This window comes from Petaurus breviceps, unplaced genomic scaffold (genome assembly GCF_028583685.1).
Source record: "Petaurus breviceps papuanus isolate PSGF00001 unplaced genomic scaffold, PetGlider_PUasm1.0 680, whole genome shotgun sequence".
In the NCBI taxonomy this organism is placed as follows: domain Eukaryota; kingdom Metazoa; phylum Chordata; class Mammalia; order Diprotodontia; family Petauridae; genus Petaurus; species Petaurus breviceps.
In genome coordinates this window covers 24,840-27,419 of record NW_027186453.1, presented here as the reverse complement: position 1 = coordinate 27,419, position 2,580 = coordinate 24,840, and positions in this window count along the sequence as shown.

Below are 2,580 nucleotides of genomic sequence, written 5' to 3'. Positions count from 1 at the left end.
AAACCTCTTAGAACAGAGAGCTGGGTCAACGGTCAGGAAGACCTGAGCCCAGATCTGGTTTCAGACTCTTACTGGCTAAGTGACCCTGGGTAAGTCACTTAACCTCTGTTTGTCTCAGTTTCCTCACCTGTAAAATGGGGATATAATAACACCTTCCACCTCCCAGGGTTGTTGTGAGGACCCAACGAGATAATATTTCTAAAATACTTAGTACAGTACCTAGCACATAGTAGGCTCTATATAAATGTTACTCACTATTATTATTATTAAGATATCATACTGGCTTTATCCAAAACATACATGGTTCTGTGGTTTTGGGGGGAGAATATGGAAAAGAGGGAAGAGACCAAGAAAGGCCTAATGTAGAAGGTAGTTCTTGAACCAAACTTTATGGGAAGCTCTAAGAGGTGGTCCAACAAATCTTGCACATTGGGATGGGTGCCTGAAACACAGCTGTACAGAAACTCTATATCCCCTGAAGGGTGAAGAGGAAGGGGGGAGGAAACTGGTAAGGTTTTCTCCATGGATTGTAATGGACTAACTCTTCCTCCTCCTTGAAGTTCCTTAATCCCTCACTAAACTTTACTCTGGTCAAGTTCTCTCCCAAACACTTCCTTGACATAGGACTTTGTTCCCTGATGATAACAGTGGTCACTGGTTGACTCTTGTGATAGTAATGGAATATATAGATCCCCCTGCAACAACAGCACTATCCTTAACCAGTGGACAGTATTCACTCTCTGTCTGCAGGACAGTCTCAGGAGCTCTGAACCAACAGAAAGGTTCCCAGACCCCTGCAACAACAGCACTGTCCTTCACCAGTGGACAGTATTCACTTTCTGTCTGCAGGACAGTCTCAGTAGCTCTGAACCAGCAGAAAGGTTCCCAGACCCCTGCAACAACAGCACTGTCCTTCACCAGTGGACAGTATTCACTCTCTGTCTGCAGGACAGTCTCAGGAGCTCTTAGCCAACAGCCAGGTTCCAGGACTTCTTCAACAGGCCTGTCTTTCACCAGTGGACAAATCTGGCAAAACAACATCAAAACAGACAGACAAAGTACCAGCAAAACAGCCATGTCTCCTCAGTCCTTGGCAGTTCCGGGGGCAGGTCTCAAAAGTCCAGGGCGATTCAAAGCGGCCCTGAGCAATCCTCTCAGTCTCTCTCTGCCTCCACGAGGGTGCTGCTTCCAAAAAAGTTCTGCCTCTCTCTTGTCTCTCCAAATCTACAATCACCAGCTCCTCCCAGTTCAGGACTTTCTTTTCACATAAACAAGTCCATCCCACAGGTGGGATTAACAAGCTCTGGGTTTTAACACAATCAGTTTGAAAACCAAGCCAATACAGGGGGATCTATATATTCCATTACTATCACAACTCTCAAACATTGTGACCAGCTCTGGGACTACCTCTCCACTGGGGGAGGTGACCAGGATGCCAGCGAATATGGAGGTGAAGAAGTTGGCAGTGGAAATGACCTCAAATGTCAGAAGAATGGTTTCTGAGATCAAGGTTCTGGAGGACAAAATTGAAGGAACAAAGTCCTTTCTTTGGTAATCATAAGGACTTTTCTTTGTGTCCTAGCAGGGGGAGAGAGGCTATAGGAATATAAAGAAACCTTAATCTGATTTACTTCCTCCCCTCTCACCAACCATTTCTCCCTTTTCCCCGACTTTGAATGAAGCACCCATCACTCTCATAAAAGCTGTACTATGTTTCTGACTTGAGGTGAGAATATTTCAGTCCAGAGAAGTAGGGAAATAAACTCCATGGGCGCTAAAACTTGCAGTGTGTCACCAATTCTCCCTGAGTATTGTGACCATACATTAATCCAGTATTTCTTAAGTACCCATTGTGCACACAGGACAGAACTAACTATTGTGAGGGATACAAGAGGGATACAAGTCTGCCTTCAGCCTTGAGGAGCTAGAAGGAAAGAAATTATTGGCAAATTTTTTAATGGTTAAAATAACTCCATTGTAAACTGTGATACTGCCTATAAAAGTTGAAAGAATTAACCCAGGGCAACTTCTTGAGCACACGAAGTGTCTACTTACTCTGGTCTCTGCATGGAAAAGTCCTTTGACCTCTGTCTGACAAAGGCAGGCCCCAGATAATATATAGGGAAGAGCTCCAAAGGTTCTGTTAAAACCTTCACTCTAACTAGCCTTGACAGAGTCATTTTCTCTCTTTTAGGTCAATTGGTGTCCTCTGATGAAGAACTCGGGCAACATGGATCATGTACTGGCTCAGGAGACTTTCCTAGGGACATACAAAAAATAAAGGATGACAGGTACAGACCCTTAGGGAAACAATCCAAGAATATCCTGGACACCAGAGACTCCACAGGGGCTCTGCTCTGCAGTAAATAGGGCCCCCCAGGCTCACTCCTCCTTTTATACAATCATAGACTTTCAGATTTAGAAGGAGCCTCAATTACCACCTAGACCAAGCCAGACTTGAAGAAGAATCCCAAATGTAATCCACGGACAAGTGGTCATCACCCCTCACTCCTAGCTACTCAGAAATAAGTGGGTAGAACTTGTGTGAAGGATAGAATGTAGTGAGGACAGACTTAAGGC